The following is a 20,415-nucleotide window of genomic DNA, read 5'->3' as shown; positions in this document are numbered from 1 at the left end:
GAGTCAGCAAGAGAGCTTACAAAATAAGTGAAGATTTTGGACCCCATCCTGAGACGCTAGTGAGAAGATCAGAGATATCCCAAGGGCTCATTAAGCACCACCCTTCCCTTGGGAATCATAGAGATCTAGCCTCTCCTATGGCAAGAAGAGCAGATGGGCTTCAAGGATTCATCAATGGCTTGGAGGTGAAGAGAAGGACAAAGTTTTCCTCCACCCTCATATGGTTCCTGGCAGGGTATGAAAATCAGACTAATAAAATTAGTTTAACAAGAGAAAAGCATTGTGTAATATAAGCTTTACAAAATGCAGTAGTCTTTATAAATTAACGAGGACCTGAAGAAACAGTTAAACCTGAGTGCCTCTGTGTGACATTTGACAAAGAGCGGAGAGTCAAGAAAAGCTGTGATAAGACAAAGAGTATGTGGTGAGTGGAATGAACTTGGAGAAACTTAGCAAGACCGCCCTTTCAGGTTCTGTTTGGCATCTCTCTGTCTTGGAAATAAGTATGCTTCTCTCCTCCGGGTGTAAGGAGGGCAACTCTCACATGAAGATCCTATGATCTGCTTCAGAGAAGAAGGGTGTGGGAAGATCAGGGGGACCTTCCTGTTTCTGTCATTTTCTCAGACTCCTTCAGCTTAAAATATCCAATATGCCGAGGTGTCATATTTTGGGGTAGCATGTCCTGAACCATAGCAGAACCTTGCTTCCCTTTTTGACAAGAACCCACAAAGTTGCTCATTACTATGACCTTAGAAACAGATAAGCCTTACTTGCCAGCCACCAGCATCTATGAAGGGTTGAGGAACATGGGAGAGAAGCCACCATGCTCAGCTCCGGTTTTCTGCCTATGAGACGGCGGGCGGCAGAGTCTGAGGCAGGAAAAGAGGACGATGTTTGAGAAGATACCCGGAGCGTGCTTGTTCTTCTGGCCAAGAATTGGCACAGCGAGCACTGGGACTTGTTCTGCAGGCTTTCCATGATTAAAGAGCATACGTGCTTCCCAAACACACAAACTAAGCTGTAATTCACGTTTCTTCACAAACTGCATGTAATAGGAAACATTTCTGGTTGTTGTTAACTCCTAGTGCCTCCTTGCAATTAGGATAGGAAGGCATGGAGGGCACTCTGCCTGGGAGAGTGAGGTACGCATTTGAAGGGAGGAGCAGCGATTGGCCTGAACTGCTCTGTTGAACGCAGATAAGACAAATTAAGCCCTGGCCAGTGTGACTCAGTTGGTTGGGAGTTGTCCCACAAAGTGAAAGGTCACCGGTTCAATTCCTGGTCAGGGTACATGCGTGGGTTGGGGTTTGATTTCTGGTCAGGGTACATGCCTGGGTTGCAGGTTCAGCCCCCACTCGGGGCATGAACAAGAGGCAGCCAACCCTGTTTCTCTCCCTCTCTTCCTCTCTTCCCCTCTCTCTAAAAATAAATAAATAAAATATTTAGAAAAAACAAACACACAAAAAGAAAAAAGAAAAATTGAGGGCCCAGTAGGAAATCTAATAACATGAGATCCAAGCTAGTGAGGCTGGTAGGAGTAGGGTCAGGGTGGAAAAGGGGATTTTCAGTTACACAAAAGAGAGAGAGGCATGATGCCTCCTCACCAACACATGTGCACACACACACACACACACACACACACTGCTTATAGCCCTTCTTTGTGTGGCTACAAAGCATTTTTGCTCATCTACTATATAACTTATTTTTTTGTTTATTGTCTATAATACTGTCTCAGACAAGGCCCTGGCAGAAAGGAAATGACATCTTAAAGGTTCCCTGAAATGGTGTAGGCAGTCAAGTCAACGCGAGGTTGGCAGCATCCAGAAGCCGTTGATCACCTTCTCTAGGGAAAAAAAGGGGCAAGAAGTTTGGATACGCTGTCAGAGGAGCCTGGAAAGATATGTGGATGCGGGAGAGGGGGTTCCCCAGAATCTGTGACTGCGGGTGGAGGAACACAGTCATTGCCCAGACTGTTGCCTGGCAAAGAGTGCGGTGAGGGTAGTAAGTTCCTAAGCTTCCTTCATCCTTGTCTCCTGCTGGGATCTCCCATTTGCCCCTTCTTCCCATTGGCCTCCCAGGTGATGAGGATGTGGGGTGTGGGGTTGGCCTTCCAGGCACAGAGCCGGGCAGACGAGGGCGGAGATGGACCTGGAGGCAGCCAGCACTCTCCCCCAACTAGAATGCAAATATCTGGGTACAGTTGTTTTAGCTACTGCTTATCTCCAGGGTCTAGATGAGCGCCTGGTGCATAGATTTTTCAATAAATATTTGGTGAAAAAAAAAAAAAAAGAATGATGCATGACTGGAACCAACAGACATATTAAAAGAGGATTTAAGCAGTTAGGTAGGTGATGATGCAAACCCACCCGCTGTCTCTATCATCGTATTTAACTAAATTCATCCTTCTCATAATGCTTTCATGAGAAAGGATTATTTTGAAGGGCAGACACAGCAGGCAGACCTGGATGAGAGCAATGAGAAGATACCTGGCATCTGATTGCTCCTGTTTTATACGCCTAAGTTATCTAGACATTCACTTTACACGTTTCTAAATCTTGCTCTATGAGCAGCTGGACTTGCTTACAATAGATGGACCCCAATGCTGTACGTTCAAGAGCGGGACCACAGTGGTCTGCAGATTAACGCTCCGATATCTACAGGTGCTGCAGGCATGGGAGGGCCCAACCCCCAGCCAACCCTACCCAGGGCAGGACAGGAGGCCTCAGACATGAGGCAGTCCAGGGTTCCATCCTCCCCCGCGTCTGCGAGGGAGTTTCCTGTCTGTAAGGCGAGGATGACAGTGCTTTTCCCCTCACAGAGCTGTGAGGCGGCTCAGTCGGGACCTGACCCACTGCCTGGTGCGGTGTGAACACTTAGTACTAGCCATCAGGACAGTTTCTTGTACAAGATGAGGTCTGTGATTTTGAGAGAGGTGTGCAAAGTGCTGCAGAGACCCCGCTTTCTGCCGTTCGCTCTGTGTTCTCGATTACGGAGAGGGTCGGGAGGTAATAGCACAGCCTGTCCCAAGCAGGGCTTCCTGCTTCCTTCCTTCAGAGCCAAGCGGAGGGAAAGCTGGTTTCCCTTGTAACCCAGGGTCAGCACCACACACACACTCCACACTTAATGTTTTTCTTTCAGGCGGCCTGGTGGGCCTAGAAGTATCCTGAGAGCGAGAGTTGGCAGCAATTCCTTCCTCTAGTCAGGAGGACGTTTCCAAAGGAGCCTGAACGAGGAGCTGGTGGGGGACCTGGGGAAGAAGGAGGCAAGGTTAGCTTCCCTCGGTGAAGACGGGAAATGCGTTAGTGAGTCTCGGCCTCCTTCACGTGGCTGCCTTTTCCAAGGGCTCACCTCCACTTCAACTTGCTAGTGGCAAATCCTTCCTCCCTGCACTTGGGTCTGTATCCCTACGGGACTGTTTTGAGAGAAATGGGGTGACCCTCCAACACAAAGTGACAAGCTTAGCAGAGACACTGTAGAACTGGTGACACCAAGAGAAGAGAACAGGGAGAGGCCCCCCTGGGCGCAGGCAATAAGCAATACTTGTCTCTATAGAACTTAAAATCAATAATAAAAATAACTAAAAGTCCTTTTTTAAAAAAAGAAAAAAATTATCACATCGTAGCAATTGTTCTAAACAATCGTTGCCCTCACTGGTGAGTTTCAGTAATGCAACATAAGCTCACAATATTTTTATTACTTATCTTTTAATGAATATTGTACTCTACATAGATGCTAAATCAGAAAATTCAGTAACGTACTTATTATTCCTGACACAGAGGGACTTGGCTACACGTGCTCACTTCAAGAATAAGTTCCTGCTGACTTGTAAATGTTTTAGCTTGCTTTAAGTGTCTCTGGCCTCTGGGGTATGATGACATGTCCTTGGCCTTGAACAGTAGATTAATAATAAGCAATGGTAGCAGGTGGTTGTAAAGACAAAGAAACAAAACAGGAGTTGCTTCAATTCTGTCGTTCTATGGGACCACATAAGTTTTTATTTATATTTAAAATTTTAAATAGGCACACTTCAACGTGTACTCTTTTTACTTGACAGGTACACATTTTAGTTTACAATGAAATGTTCTACTGGATTTTAATAATCTTTCAAAGTGAAATGTTTTAATTTTTAGTTGTTTTAAATATAAGAACTAATCAAGAAAATAAGGATTATTACTGAAAATAGTGTTCTTATATAAAAGAGAAGGATGTTAATAAAAGATGTGTCAAAAACTAGAGGCCTTCATGGTCCAGAATTATGTGTGCTGCTTGCTGACTTCTTCATTCCTCTGATTTTGCAATGCAGAGAAATATGAGTGTGTGTGTGTTATAGGAATATACACGTGTGCGTGTGTGTATTAGTGGGTTTAAGGAACCAGTTTTCTCTCTTTAGCATCCATCATGGTGAAGTAACCACTTGAGCTAAAGCTGACCTGGTTTTCTCTCTTTAAGTCATTACTCAATTCCTGGAAAATGCAGTGGTTTTAAACATAGATGTACACTTATAGATTGCTCTTGTCAGTCCATTTAAAAAAAATCCATGGGTACCTGATGTGTGAGGTGATCCTAGCACTCAAGAAGGGATTATCTGAGAGCATTTTAAATTTAGACTAGTAAGTAATCCAAGGGCCAAAGGTAATTCATAAGGATGCCCATATTTAGTGAGAGCCCAGCAGGTTCAAATAAAGGGTTGCAGGCAGAGGTACATACTGAGTGTGCCCCTACTGCCATGTAAGACACAAAAGCCAGATCATTATGGCGCTAAATAAAATGGAAAATGGAATGACATTTGAGGAATTCAGGAAGAGACTAAAAATATATGTGGTTTTTCCTCTTCAGTGTTTCAGGTCAGATGAGGCAAACTCAAGGGGTGTGGGCCTGGAATAATCATGTATTGTTGATACGTAGCTATGTTTTGTGTACTGTGTCTCAGGTCTAAAAATAGTTTCGAGGTCCTGAGAGGAAAAGTTTGAATTATAGAAGGCAATGTCATTTGGAAAGGTCTTGAACTTGGAAAATGGGACCTCTCATTGCCCTGGAATAGGCCATCAGAGGGAGCTGTGGAGGTTGGGCAACTGCCATGCACTGAGGCATGATGCTGCTATTTCAAAGGGCAGTAGCAGCCACTGTGAACATGCTTCCCTTCATCTCTTACTCAATCTATCTCTGAAAAAGTCAGAAAGTACAGAACCTAGGGCAGCTAGCCTTTGGGTTTACCAACTTGGTCACCAGGCTGACTAGATGATCAGACAGACTCCCAGAGTTGGCCATTAAGTTTGAAACAGAACAGACCAGTGTATAAAGAACGTGGCAGAGCAATGGCTTATCCACTGTTCAGATTTGGGGGGACAGGGAAGTCAATAACTCTACTGGTAAGCTACTTGAAATGAACAGTTAATGCTTGTCCCCAATAATAAAACAGGTGCATTGTTTTTGAATAGGAGCTAGTTTACCAAGGAATATGTATAGTATTTGGAAATGTTGTGCCCCTCCATTTTCTTTAAAAGTAACTGACTACATGTCAAATAAAAAGTCGTGTTTGTGTTCTAACAAGATCTTGCTAACTGTCAATATTTAATTTCCCCAAAGCTAAGTTATAAGCTCTGTTGTTTTTCAACATTCCATATCTCTGTGCTTTTAAAAGGCACATTCTTCCTTGTCCCCAAGGAGTTGAACTTCAAAAAATTTGATTAATTTTCACTTGTGCTTCATTTTCCATTCTCACCACCAGTGCCCCCAACTTTTTGTTTGTTCTCAAAGAGCTAACTTTAGGCACCTCCTCAGAGCTCAAGTTTAGAGCCATTGTTGTTCCTCATAGACAGGGGTGTCAGCCAGTCTTTTTCCGATTTCTTTCTCAAGCAAACACTGTCATTGTGCCTGACATATTATATATCCTTGAAAGGGCATTTTAAAAAGACTACATCATTCCTCCAGAGAACCGAGAGCAGTGTTAGTACAGGGATGTTAACTGTTAGACATATAGCAGAAACCAAAGAGCAGTGACTCTGGAGGGAAAGGGGATTCATACTTGGGTGGTGGCAACTTTTACCACAGGGATGTCCTTTTCTGGGTGGCCAGAAGGTGATATTGACCTATGAGTGTTACCTTCACATTATAGGTTTTGGAAAATTATTGAGCATCTATTATGTCCTAGGGATATCTAGCTCTATCTCAGAAATTATTTCTACTCTTTGGCCAAGATGGTGGAGTACCTCCCCATACATGTAGAGGGGCTTCTGTAACCCTATTATTAACAAGAGTGCAAGGGACATGAGTGTGCCTAGTGTGTTAGCAATCAAAACCATGCTGTGACTGTGCTCCTCTAATGGTGTATACACCCTAGCCAGCTGAAAAATAGATGATAGGTAAAGCAAAATCTCCCCTCAATTCATTTATTCCTTTAAAAAGTATTCATTAGCCCTGACCAGTGTGGCTCAGTTCGTTGTGTGTCATCCCCCAAAGTGGAAGGTTGCTGGTTGAGTTCCCAGTCAGGGCACATGCTTGGGTTGCAGGTTTGGTCCCTGAGTTGGGGCACATAAGAGAGGCAATCGATCAATGTTTCTCTCCCACATTGATGTTTCTCTCTCTCTTTCTCACTCCCTTCCCCTCTCTCTAAAAGTAAATAAATAAAATCTAAAAAAAAAAAAAAAATGCTATTCATTAAACAACTACTATATTCCTTTTCATAGTTATTTAGTATTTTAGTTCATACTTTCTTTTATAACCCCACCTCCAAATTAGTCATTTTTAACAAATAATGAAAAAAGCTGATAATTTAAAAATAAAGAATCGTTTTTAAATGGTCAGTTCTCAAGTGTTCAATTTCCTTCTTTTTAAAATATGTCTTTAACTTAAGTTAATGGACACCACATGAATAAAATTCAGAGGGTGCATGAATTTTAATTGGAAAAAAAACCTTTATTTTCACTAACCTCTAAGTGAGGGTTAGAACTTCCTTTAATTAGGAACACAGGTAGTGAACCACAGCAGTATTAGCAGTAGCTATGCTTTGTTACCAGTAGAAATCACGGATATTTTTCTGTTACCTTACGATGTTGCAGATCCTCAAACATCTAGTTTATTCCTATCACCTCTTAAAACTTGTGGTAGTTATTAAATCTGCCTTATTAAATCTTTTAGTTGAATAGATTGATAAAGAAGCAAATACTAAACCACATCATGTTTAATATTTCAGTAACCATATTTCAATAGAGTGCAATCTTATGTATTTTGTTTTATGCTTTTAAAAATGCTATTCTGAGGAACTGATAGGCTCCTCAGGTGGCCAATGGAATCCATGGCACAAAAGCTTTTTTTAGTAGTCCTTTCAGACAGGGCCAGTGAAATAACACCCCTTCTCACTCTTTATATGTCTGAAAATACCTTTGTTTTGCTCTCATCCATGAATATTCTTCCAAGTATGGAACCCAATGAAGCCATCCTGGAATAAAACAGGTGAAGAAGGACAGTGGGACCCTGGACCAAGCTTAGGGCACACCAACTTTTAGGAATCAGGTAGATAAAAAAAGGCCACCAAGGAGACTAAGAGGAGGAACTGGTGGGGAAGGAGGGACAACATAGGAGTGGATGCCACAGAATCAGAAGAATGTGGGGTTTCAGGAAGGAAGGAGTGGCCGACTCTGTCCTGTGGTGCTGCAGGATCAAGGACGAAGAGAACAGAAAGTGCACCACTGATGACGATCACGTGGAAACCATGGTGACCCCATGAGAGCCACTTTGTGCAATAGTAGGGAAGGAACATCGGTCTGACTGACTCTGGGGCCAGAGAAGAGGGCTGAGAAAGTGAAGACAAATGCCTTTAGCTCTTTGTTCAAGAGAAGGGGAGCAGGAGACTATTGCAGTCAATGGGGACAGAGAAAGACATATGTCAAAGAAAAGCTTTTAAAGAGACATTCTAGAATGTTTGTGTGCTGATGGGATCCAATGCTGAGAAAATAGGAGGAAACAAAACCCAGAGCCAAGTGAATGAAGAGACAAGCCATCAGGAGCAGCAGGGACATGTCATTCCCTTAAACTGGAGGGAAGGCAGAAAGGGCAGTGTGGGTATAAGAGGGTTGGAAGTTCACATGTAGGGGCATAACATTCCTGTTTGGCTGATGTTGTTTTCTCAATGAGGTATGAGGCAAGGCTGCTGCTAAAACAGAGGAGGGAAGAGGAGGTGTGAAATAGTCATTTTGAAGGGTGAGGAAACTAAAATAAAGGGATTGTCAGACTATGTGATTGTAGCAATTTCACCAACAATCAGCAGGATGATTTTAATGACTAAGCTGTATGTCTGCCCTTGGACAGAATTAAGAACTGCTCTCTGCAATACTAACCCCTCTTTATTATTCCCCACTTCTCGCTAAGCTCATTTCACTCCTTTGATCTCTGCTCACTTTCATATAAAAGCCTCTTGAATGACTTAAACTAAATCATGCTTATTTATATACATCTCATTGGAAATAGACAATATGTTAAACTTTCAAAGGTATCTGAGTCAGAATAAAGGCTGTTCCTTCACTTAATTTCTTTCTAAAAAAGTAGTGACAGGTATACATCTTGTTGTGGTTTCTCAAATCCTGCCACAGGGGTGACAGCATATACTACTGATGTCACCTGGCACCATAGTTTTCAGACCACCATGGTGCCATTCTCCACAATTTTAGTTCAGCTGTATTCTAACATGTTAGAAAAAATTATTTAGCATTCTTCCATGAAAGAATTTAGGTGCTGGAAAAATCAGGCTAATTCATTTAGAGTATCATTTCTGGCACCAATTAAATCATGAACCAAGCATCATTTTTTAAAAAGACAAGTTTAACATAAGTTTAATATTGTCTCTTTCTCTACTCAGAAATCATTACTCAATATTATACATTAGGTATAAAGATAAACACCCTATCTGTACCTGTTGAACTGTCCCAATTTAGAGGTAAAAGGAAAAGTATCCTAACAGTATCCTGGGGACGCATGGGGGGCAGGGGCCAGGCACCAGAGCATAATGTTAAGAGTACTGCATGGGAAGATAGGGGACCTAAATTCTAATTCTACCTCTGACACTAATGGGTGTTGTGACCTTGCTTAAGCCTCTCAATTCCTTCTAACACAAGGGGGCTGGAATGAATGAGTAGAGGCCCCCTTTACTCTCTTTGATTCTGCTTTCTCCTGGCATGGATGACTCTTCAGCTCAAATTTGCCTAGTGCTTTTGGCATCATGGTTGTTCACTAATCGACTTGGTAAATTCTGATAAAATTATCTCTGTAATCAGAATAAAAAATGGGGGGTTTTCTTTTGAGGTCAAAGGAAATGTTGAGGACTCATGGAATCTAAATAAGCGGTGCCCTCATGGGGATGGGATTTTGCAGGCCCAAGCAAGTATCATCCAGATATTTTTAGATCCCACTTACTGTTACCTGAATTTACAATACCTGCCAGCATAGAGCACCTGCACCAAAGATGAACAATAAGGGAGCAGAGGTTAAAATAGCAATGAATATCCAGAGTTGATAGACAAAAGAATATGTGTACTCCAGAAGAAATGTAGGCACTGGCTGTCGTGCCTCAATGAACTGAGTGTCGGCCTGAGAACCAAGTGTCGCTGGCTCAATTCCCAGTCAGGGCACATACCTGGGTTGCACGCCAGGTCCCCAGCTGGGGGTGCATGAGAGGCAACTACACATTGATGTTTCTCTCCCTCTCTTACTCCTTTCCCCCTCTCTAAAAATAAATAAATAAAATCTAAAAAAAAAAAAAAAGAAAAGAAATTCAGCTTCATTCTAAATAGAGTCCTTCCCAGACTATGATAAGAAGGAATATCCATGTCTTCAAATATTTGCTCTTCTCCATAATACTGATGTGGGTGGGGAGGAGAAGTCATGACATATTTTGTCAATCGATAACTGACATCATGTGGGTCACTGCTGCAGCCTGTGAGTGACATATATTATACTGTGGACATTAGTAAGCACTTCTGCTACACTGATGACATGTCACCTATAAGAACTAAAGGTGGAACCTGAAGGCTGGGAATTGCTCACAGGCTGCTGATGGTCACCCCTCCTCAATAAAAGATCCACAAACGTCAAGAAGGAGCTACTGATGATAACCTCAAAGGAATCATGTCCTAAATCCGCCTCCATTCCCCCCCTGTACTCTGTTCCCCTCTTCTGGGAAAAGGCAGAGAAGGTAATGCTGGGAGTAGAGTCCCAACAGGCAGAATTCCACAGGGAGTGTGCTTTGGGTTTCTGCCCAAAGCTGGGACCATCACTGAAGGCATAAGAAGGTGGATAGAATGGAACTGTCAACTGTATCCAACTGGTTCAAAAGAGAGAAGCTTTGGGATCTTCCATAGCAAAATAACAATTACCTGGAAGATATGCGCACGAAGAAGGTATAATAATAATTCTGCGGGTGGAATGAGTCCAGTAACATCAAGTGCAAATAAGACTCGAGAGGCTGCAGCTGAGCACAAGTTCTACCAACTCCTATTAGTAGGGACTCTGCCAAGATATTCACACAGAAGATAAGAATAAGACCATTTGTATACTATAAAACTGCCCAATTATTTGTCGGTTCCTTCCTTGCATAAGGACTACCAGTGCCAGAGGGTAATTTTGCTGACCTCAAAATAGAAATACCAAAAGAGAGCTGACCCTGAGCCACATTGGGTCAAAAGGGTTACAAACATCTGGTTGTGGATTAAAAACAAAACAAAACAGGACTTAACCTTCCAATACATGGAGGTTGGAGTACTTTGAATGTTGAACCATTATGTACTTTTGCATATACTTCTGCTGTATATATGCTAATGCTGTGGTATTCATACCTTTGCTTGTGGGTTGCACCTCCAGAACTCTTCAACAGTGAATCAAATAGGCATCTCTGCCCTCAGAGACCTTATATTCTAGTGGGGGATGGAGGTGGAGATAGCTAATAAACAAAATAAATAAGTACATTATAGTATATTAGAGGTGGTATATGATATGGAAAAGATAATTAAGAAAAGGGGAGTGGGAGTACTGAAATGTGAAATATGACAGTCAGCTGAGCCCTTACTGAAAAAGATGTTTGGGCAAAGGTGGGAAGGAGATAGGGAGTGAGACAGAAGGATATCTGGGCAAAGAGCATTCCAGGCAGAGAGAAAAGTCAAGTGTGAAGCCTCTGAACTGAAACTGTGCTTGGCTCCTAAGGAGGTCAGCACGCTGGAGCGATGTGCGTGAGGGGGAGAGAAGAGAGGAATTAAGGGAAGAAATGGTGGCAGGAGCAGGAACTCTGATGGGATGGTGCAGTGTTTACAGGCCATTGAAAGAACTTTCACTTTGTGTGAGATGGGAGTGCCAGAGGGTTGAGCATAGGTGGTGGGCATTATATCACATATGTTCTATGAGGACCATCCAGCTGCAGTCTTGCTCAGAGACCAACTAGAGTTTGTGATGGCTTGAATGAGAATGATGGCAGAGGAGAAGTTGTAAGAGATGCCCAAATATGCGTATATTTTGAACTAACAGGATTTTATGGCAAATTAAACATAAAATGTGCAAAGGAAGATTCAAGAGTGACTCTCAGGGGTTTGGTCTGGGCATACAACCAGTGAGACTAGTCCCTGCCCTTAAGGAGCTCACAGTCAATGTATTAAAAGAACCATTTGAATGCAGTGTGGTAACTGCAGAAAGATTCGCATCTGGTAGTGAAACCAAGGAGAAGAAACTCTTGGCCCAGGCTGGGAGGACTAACAAGAGTCCTTGGAAGAAACAACACCTGTAATTTAAAGAGGCACCAAAAATAGCTAGTTGAAGAAGGGGGAAGGGCAGAAGAGTAAAACAGTCTGGAACATGCTGAGAAATACACATTTATTTGGTGCCGACATCCTTGCCTATGTAAATAGCTCTGCCCTCAAGTCTTAAGAGACACTTCATATGAACACAAACAGATAACCCAGTTGACAAATTAGTTACTCTGGCTACAACAATGCAGTCTGGTTGAAGACATTTGGGGCCAGCTTGCTACCAACTTCAGCATCTTAAAATGCAAGGGAAAGTCCTCTTTTATAGACCATATGCATCCATAGCTGTGACAGGACAAAGCCTTCCCATCAGCAGTTAATTCTGGGTTGCAGCTGAGCCCATATGGTTGTTCCATTTTTACTGGTCTTTGTTTTCGTTATAAAGTTAGTGTGGCAAGCACAGGGTGTTCCTAGCAAGAAACGGGACTGTGGGTGAGAGAGGAATTGCTCCTCAGGGAAACGGAGAGACAGCCACCTTAACAACACCCCTTTCCATGTCAGAGGGCCAACTGCGCCTGACAAACCAAAGCGAGAAGGGGAAGAAGTGCCCTTGTAAAAGAAGGGTTTACATAGGAGCTCTCTCTGACAGCAGGCTGTTTCCTAAACCAAGAGGCATCCAAGTCCAGTTCCTTCACTTGTTCATCTTTTTGTAAGTATCAAGGCCTGCAGCTTCCCTTTCTCCAGTTGCGGGCTAGCTCTGCCTCCAGACATTTACTTCCCAAAGCTGTCAGCCTGCAAAGTCCTTTCTGTGTCCTTGGCCATCATGTCAATGCCAGTGTCTTCCTACCTTTTCTTCATTCCTCCCCAACACAGCTGCTGCCACTTATCCATATTTATACCAATCCACTCAAGTTACCCGTAAAAAAACAAATCTCACAACAGAGACAATAAAATATACTTCGGAAACATCTGCAAAGTGCCAATCAATCCATGCTGCACCTGAGGCAAAGCTAGCACACACAAAAAAGGAAAAGATAATACCAAAACCATATGCAACTATTATTACAACAGAAATTTCTCTGCAAAAATAACAATAGCTAACACACATGCTCACTATGTGCCAAGCACCGTTCTAAGCATTTTTACATGTATTTAACTATTTAATCTTCACGACAACCCTGAGGTAGGTATTATTATTATTTTATGAATAAGGAAACTGAGGTCCAGAAAGATTAAATAATTTAACTTTCCACTGAGCTACTATTTGGTAGATCTGGAGCTAATGGCTACTTTAACCCCCAGGCTACTCTGGGTTTGCAGGTCCCAGGTGATTTTTCAGTACTTATATTTAATATTATGGATTTTTTAAATGATATTTTACATTCTTATTTTTATAAAGTCTTTTTTAAAAAATTATTTATTTATTTGTTTATTTATTTATTTTTAGAGAGAGGGGAAAGGAGAGAGGGAGAGAAACATCACTGTGTGGTTGCCTCTCACTCGCGCCCCCAAATGGGGACCTGACATGCAACCTAGTCGTGTGCTATGACTGGGAATTGAACCAGTGACACTTGGTTTGCAGGCTGACGCTCAATCCACTGAGCCACAGCAGCCAGGGCTAATATTATGGGTTTTTAGTGTAAGAAAGTATCTGGCATATCTTAATTCATTTCCTATAGAACAAGTCAATACCACACATATGTAGCATAAGAAATTAATTTGGACTATTTTAGAATATGACTTAAGTTATTTGGCTCTGTGTGTATGTGTTTTGATTTTCTCCTATTTCTTTTAGGCCAAGGGTAGTATATAGAATCAAAAGATTAATTTTTCATAGTGATTCACCACTTTATTATAGTGGCTTTTCACTACAAATAATAGAAAATCCAGTTGGAGCTAGAATAATAACAAGAACCTTCATTGTACCACAACAATAAATCCAGAGGTAATGTGCATCCACAATCAGCCACATGTCTAAACTTACCCCAAGGAGAATGAGATCACTATGCATTAGACCCATCTCCATTCATCCCCTCAGCTTGCAGACTTGTTGCACGTGGGTTCTCCAGCCGCGCCTGGGACAACAGCGAAGGTCAGCTGTGGTGGCCAACAACCATCGTCTCCCTCCCAATGAGTGTAAGGAGTAGGCCACGCCATTTACTGCAGCTCAGTTTTTTCTTTCATAAAGGGCTAATCAGTACCAAGAAGTAAAAGAACATTTTGAAGTTTCATCCTCTTTTTATCAAAATACTTATCCTTTGTCTCAAGCCTGAGTTCTGTTGATGGTTGCTGACATGTCTAAGAGTGATAGCTTCAGTCAGAGGGGAAGACAGGCAAGGAGAGAGGGAGATGGTGTGGAACGAGGAAAACTCATTAGCTGAGAGGAGTAGAGCCCAGGTTTCCAGATAATAATGGCCAGTTCTTGCGCTCTTCCTGTGTGTCAAGTTCTCACTGGTGCCTATAAGCGCAGCGCTATTATTATCCACTTTGTACATAATAAAACTGAGCCTCAGTGAGGGGAGGTTGGTGAGACTGTGGTTTGAATCCCCACAGTCTGATTCTGGTGTCTTTGCTTTGACACTATGATGGTTTCTCTAAATACAGTCTGGGGACTATCTGATTCAGACTCCCCTGGAACACGTACAATACCAGGTTCTCAGCTCCAGGTCAGACATTATTCATCAGACTTTCTGTGGACAAGGCGCAAGGGCAGGCAATTGAATAGCATTCTCTATACTGAAGTTTAAGAACAAGAGAATGACAATCTATTTACTTTCCATCTGTGTTCTGGCTTTGGATAAATCCTTGTTTCCCCTTGGGCCTCAGTTTCCTCATCTGTGAAATGAGGATGGTTAGGTCACTTTTAGTTCAGAAAGTCCAATTAGAATTTATCTTTTAACCCAACTGCCTGACTGCAGGCTACCAACTGGCCCTTTTCCATGGATCTTATCTTTATATATTAATGTTATCAAGATGATATTTTAAGTGTCACACAATTTATATTTTTATGCATAAATTTTCATAGAGCTTCCCTGGGAATCTGGAAAAATTAGTTGTCCTTTCATGTGGCATATTGGAACTTCAGCCAACCGTAAAGTCCTGGGCTGGGAGTAAACCACTTCTTTAGGTCCTCCCATACTCTTGGGAGTTTTTTATTCTCTGACTTTTGGGCACTTCTAGGGACATGGAACTCATTGATAATTTTAATTTTCTTTCTCTTCTGAAATCACAGTATGATTAGGCAGACATCTTTCCAAGGTTTCAACCAGGCATCCTCCAGCTGTCATTAGCTCTAACCTGCTTGGGTTTGCTTTGGTTTCAGTTTTCTGATTTTTTTCTCTGGAGGAAGGAAAGCAAGAACTAGGGGCATTAGCCAAATAAGTCCGGCCACTCAGTAGAGAGGTTTCCAGATAAGAAGGATCTAAAAGACTTCCCATGGGCGTGAGGGAAATTGCACACGCCATCCGGGGAAGAAGACCAGGAAATCACTTCTTGTTTTCCAAACAGCAGTAGGCTCTCAGAAATGGCTCTGTGAGTCTCGGAGGACCAGAGCAGAGAGGCATCAGTCAGCAGGGAGGTCAAGCTTGGAGGGGCGCTGCCCAAGCCTCGTGATGAGTCCTGCTCGGCTCTTTCTTCGGCAAACGTGAGGCCTTCAAGAGGACTGAGGGCAAATGGCCTCATAGGGGAAACCTGGAAGCTTTTAGGCATCTGGTCATAGCAGGAGCTCATCTGGGGACTTCGGTGCTGGACAGGTAACAGGCATTTCTTTTCCTATGGTCTGTCTTCCTTTGCAGCAAGATCTCAGTCACTTTCACACTCCTATTTAAGGTATCTTCCAGTTCATTACTTCTTTGACTTTCTGTTTCATAATGTACATGCAGCTATGGCATGAATGTTGGGAGTGTAAATCATGGTCAAGGCCATTGTGCAGCCCGTTGGTTGAGACTGTGATTAGGGAAATTGAGTATCAGGCAGTTAACTGGGATCCTTTTAGAGTTTTCTCTATAATAGAGTTTCCTCCCCAATAGAGTTTCCTCCCCCTCCTTTTTTTTTTTTTGTTAATGAATTTTCTCATCTCTGAGCCAGAAAATAACATAAGACCAGATCCTTCATGAATCACTCCATGAGTGTCTCCATGGCCAGGCAGCCATGTTGCAGTCATGCTGATGAAGTGGGGAACCTGCACCTGTGTTATAGCTAGAACTTTGGATATTCTGCAGTTCATCCCAGGGCAAAGGATGATCTCTGAAATGTAAAATGTCGGTGGCTACCTCCCGCCCATTGCCCGGGGACAGGAGTTTACAGTCAGCATGGGGAGGAGTGCTGGGACTAAGAGTGGGGTAGACCTGCCTTGAGCATTCTCGAAGGGAGAAGTTCTCTGATGTGTGGCTTGCTTAAACCATGTTTTCTTATACGTTATAGAAAGCCAGGCCGTGTCACTTCACTGCGGTTCAACTTTTTCTTTCATAAAGGGCTAATGTTTTTGCTTTTTCATTTTTTAAATTATACCGGTAACATATGAATGTATCTGTACTTTAACTGAGCATCTCCAACAGTTTTTCAAGCCTCCCCACCAACAAGCATTGTTTTTCCCATCCTTCAGATTAATCCGTCACTAGTTTGCTATGTATCTTACCAGTTAAATGACTTTTTCTCTCTCTTCCCAGCTTTTAGGACAAGCCAGGACACATAGGAGGACAATGAATTTTCATTGTCAGATTTATCTATTGATTCTTAACAACACTTTCTTCTCACTGGAAAGATAAACTGAAACACGGGGAGTATGAAAAACTCATAACATTTAGAAAAAGTCTGAAAGAGGTTTACTCATTTTATACCATTATTATTTTGTGTTGACTTTAGCAATTAATAATGTTAATAATAACTTCCCATGGATTAAACTCTAGATTTGCAAACTCAAAATTTTGGGCATCTCTCTTGAAGCCTATCAAAGGCAGCCTTGTCCTGGAAATAAAAGGGAAAAAGAAAGAAAAGAAAATTAGATTAAATGGATATATAGTTTGATAGATAGATTCTTAGATTAAGTGGTTGGCTTGGGGAATATAAGGTAAGGGTGAGAGACACTCCTTTGTCATTTAATGGATGATAAATATGTTTAACAGATGAGTTTATTTTTACCTCTTTTAATCTTCTGTAAAAAGGTGGCCTTTAATCCCTTCTCCCCCCATACATTGTTATGAGACAAGTAAATAAAACAAATCACTATTAGCAAGTTGATATGGCTCATGGAAAGGAAGTACAAATAAACAATGCCAAATCCAAAATCATTACAGAGTATTTTCAGTTGCTATTTGGTATTTTCTTATTCTTATCAAGCTTTTTCTACCCCATACTCAAGGTCACTTGGCCCTGCTCATTTTGGACACTGGGTGGTGCTTTCTTGACCATCCTGTTAAATTTGCCTGCCTGGTACTTCTCCCTATCCCTGGCTAATACAATTAATTACTTCACCTTACTTCATAGCTAGCCCCAGACAGAGACTTCCTCTTCTTTTACCACATCACAGGTATAGAATTGTCTTGTTCCCATTTTATGGAATAAAAACATGAGGAGTTTGGAGGCTGTTTGCTCAGTGACATACAAGAAATCTTCCTGGGCCACTTGAGATGAGAAGAAGCCCAGATCTCTTGCTTCGCAGCCCCATTTTTGTTCAGCTATATCGGGTTAAAAGTTCTGTGGAAGAGCAAATTAATGTGATTGGCTGGCAGCTTTGTAGCAACACAGACTCCAGTTTTGCTTGGTCACTGTGGCTACATCAATCTATTGCCTGGTCCAGATTTTAGGAGATCTTAACACCTGCTATCTATAAGTATCACTGCAGAAACTTAACACCCCCCCTCCGCCACCCCTGCAAAGGAACAATGCCCAGACACTTCCCTGAAGCAGTTGAATCAGACTATCTGGGTAAGGGGCATGGGAATGGACTTATTTATTTTAATCTCTGAACTGATTCTTTTATGCAGCTAGGGTTGATAACCACTGAGTCCTAACTATAGGAGATAAAATGGCTAAACTGAGAAGCACAAGTGATACCAATTCCGGTGGCCTACAAATTGGGGCCAGAGGTGCCAGCAGCTATGAGCATCATATAATAGGATTCTGGCTGCTGCTGTTTACAAAAGCAGCAGACACTCCTCATAACTGCATGAGAATGAATTTTCCAGCTCCCTTGACCATGGATGGCCCTGCCTTTCGAGTTTAAATTGGAGCAATCCCACTGACTTCACTGCAGATTCTTTGGCTCCTGCTACTTGCGGATTTTACAAAATCAGATTAAATGTTCTATGTAAACAGGATGTGCTTTTCTAGTGCCAAATGACTATGGAGATTATAGACTTTATTCAATGTCACTTTAACATGTTTTGTCCCAATTCCAAGAAAGAAGGGGCAAAGAAATACTAATATATGCTTTGCTGACCTACCACTTTCTGGACTGATCTAAATGTGGATAGACAAATTAATCAGAGCTATTTTTTAATCATAAAATGTGTCCCTAGAATCTTCCCACCCCAACATTTCTTGATAGAGTGTAAGTTAGTACGATTCATCAGTTTAATTTTTGCCTCCTTTATAGAAGCACCGGGAGGGGCTCTCAGCTTTTCTGAGTTTCCCCTTGCGCCTGTGAGCTTTGGCACAGAATAGGTGCTGCAAGAAAGGCTTGTTGAGTTAAATATCGGTCTTGGCTGTGGTTCCATTATAAACTCATGAGTTATTTACCAGCTCAGCATTTCAGACCCCATTGTATGACTATGGCTGTGATGGTTAAAATAATTAGAATCTTGCCTATTTCCTAAAAGGTAAACAGAACAGTGACACCTTTAAAATAACAGCTTAGTGGAGGCACCTTCACTGGAGAGACTTGCTAAGGGCTGTAGAATTAAAAAGGCAGAGAATCCTTTCCTTTAATTAGCCTATACTTTTAATAAGAGGCAAGGCACAGGCATTGACCATTTTAATAATAGGCAATAATTACTGAGTTCTTACTCTGTGCTCAGTGCTCTACAAAGGTTAACTCATTTAGTTATTTTGGTCATTTTATATCTCAGGTACGGTTACAATCCTCACTTTATAGATGAGGGGACACAATTTTAAGTTGCCCGAGACACACAGTGCTGGCATATAGTCGAGTCACGATTCCAGCTCAGACAGTCTGACTTGTGCCCATGCACTGAATTACCACGTTGTGTTACAAAAACCACAACAGTACTGCAGAGACACCCACATGGCAGGGCTGGAGTTGTGTCTGAGGAGAGGAATGCAGTGTATTCAGGGGAAAGATGTATTTCAGGAAGACAGGAAAAGAGTCAGCACGTTATAAGGTGAAGAGTTCAGGCTTTGGCAGCAGATTCAGCTACTTACGGTGTGACCTGCATATGTTATTTAATTTACCCAAACCTCAGTTTCTTCATCTGTAAAGTGGGGATGATAGCTCTAACAATATAGGGTTGTAAGGATTAAATGAGCCTAGTGTAGGAAGAGTGCTGAGCCAGTGCCCGACGCACAGCAAGGGCTTGATAAATGGTGGTAATTGTTGTTACTGAGTGAGCAGAACCTGAAACGATAAGTCAGGTGAGGCTCAACAAGGAGAAATGGAGCATTCCAGGTGCCAAGAGGAGTGTGCGAAGAAGCTGAAATTTAGCAATCCATTCAACCAAGGTTTATTATTAGTATTTATGACACATTTTGCAAAGGAAGGTACAATGTAAACTTGTGAGCCAGTCAGCCTACTCTGTATCCATGTGTTATGCAAGAAAAATGTGGCACATCTGGGTTTACATTAGGCTGTGGTGGTCATGCTTGCCAGGTGAATTAGCCCAAATATTCTTCGGCCATTTTAGAAGCTCTAAAGTGTCTGAATGTGGTATAGTAGCAATCTATGAAAAGTAGTGCTCTAGTCAAATTAATCAGTTGGTGGTATGCAGGGTTATTGGGCAGGAAAGAAAGGAGGGAGAGAACCCATTGAGGAACTCACTGCCATCGTCCAGGTGTGAGAGGATAATGTCCAAACCAATGCTGTGGCCAGGGACAAGAACACATCAGCAGTGGGGTCATGAACAGGACTCAGTGACTGGTAGACTTACTGCCCCCACTCATTCTCTCAATTCTTGCATCCAAAAACACCTGTGGGGTTGTGAGACTGGAAATTGAATAATAAAGCCAGCTGTTGGTGAATCTGAAAAGAGGTGGGGTAGGAGATAGCAGTGGGAGAGAAGACATGCTTACTGCTAGATGAGTTGAATTTAGGTCCAATTAGAAATAGCACAGTTGGAAAGAATCTCCTAATATTTAGCAAATAGATCAAGGTGGAAATAAGTTTTGGAAATAGTCACTTAAATTGATAATTAAAATGGTAGAAGTGGACAAGCTCCCAAAGAGAAAGGGTGTCAGGAGAGATAAGCCAAGGATCAGGAGAGGTCTTGTCAGGCTCACAGTGAGACGGTGGTAGAATGAAGAGGATGAAATCACAGAAGGAAGAGGGAAAGGAGAAAAAAGTGGAGCGATGAGAGACCCAGGAAATGGGGGGGGGGGGTCACCAGGAAGGAAGAAGCGCTGAATGACGTCAGAAACCAACAAGAAACCAGGGAGGATGAGGACTAGTGAAGAATGTTATTGGCTTTGTCTTTATAAAAATACTTTTTCTAATGCGGTGAGGACTCAAGTCAGACTGTCC

At 42.2% G+C, this 20,415-nt stretch overlaps 1 protein-coding gene across 4 annotated transcripts in view; it reads left to right on the top strand.

Annotated features, from left to right (window-relative positions):
* Positions 1-20,415, top strand: part of ADGRF5 (adhesion G protein-coupled receptor F5) — a 102,474-nt gene that overhangs the window by 12,860 nt on the left and 69,199 nt on the right. For 2 of the 4 annotated variants that reach the window (XM_090282543.1, XM_090282540.1), the window contains exon 1: positions 15,197-15,475. The exons of 1 other annotated variant lie outside the window; for it this stretch is intronic. The gene's annotated coding sequence lies outside the window, so the exon portion shown is untranslated. Of the gene's footprint in view, positions 1-15,195; positions 15,476-20,415 lie in introns of those variants that run through there. One more of the 4 variants, XM_090282542.1, reaches the window with a different exon arrangement.

Source organism: Furipterus horrens, unplaced genomic scaffold (assembly GCF_987537825.1).
Source record: "Furipterus horrens unplaced genomic scaffold, mFurHor1.1.pri manual_scaffold_6, whole genome shotgun sequence".
In the NCBI taxonomy this organism is placed as follows: domain Eukaryota; kingdom Metazoa; phylum Chordata; class Mammalia; order Chiroptera; family Furipteridae; genus Furipterus; species Furipterus horrens.
Note: the sequence above shows the minus strand (reverse complement) of the source record. Positions and strands in the feature narration are given on the sequence as shown.